Source organism: Gekko japonicus, unplaced genomic scaffold, assembly GCF_001447785.1.
Source record: "Gekko japonicus isolate JY-2015 unplaced genomic scaffold, Gekko_japonicus_V1.1 scaffold944, whole genome shotgun sequence".
In the NCBI taxonomy this organism is placed as follows: domain Eukaryota; kingdom Metazoa; phylum Chordata; class Lepidosauria; order Squamata; family Gekkonidae; genus Gekko; species Gekko japonicus.
The window spans coordinates 248483-248703 of NW_015165857.1; positions in this window are offsets into that span (position 1 = coordinate 248483).

The following is a 221-nucleotide window of genomic DNA, read 5'->3' on the forward strand; positions in this document are numbered from 1 at the left end:
CGCGATTTTCAGGGGTCCCCTTTCTTGTTGGACTCTAATTTTGTACTACTGCTTCAGACCAACACGGTTGCCCACCTGGCTGTAAGACAGTCATGAAAGACATATCTGTTTCCAGGCATATAGATATAATGTTGCCAACCTCCAGATGGTGGCTGGAGATCTCCTGCTATGACAACTTATCTCTGGCAACAGAAATCAGTTCACTTGGAGAAAATGGCTGC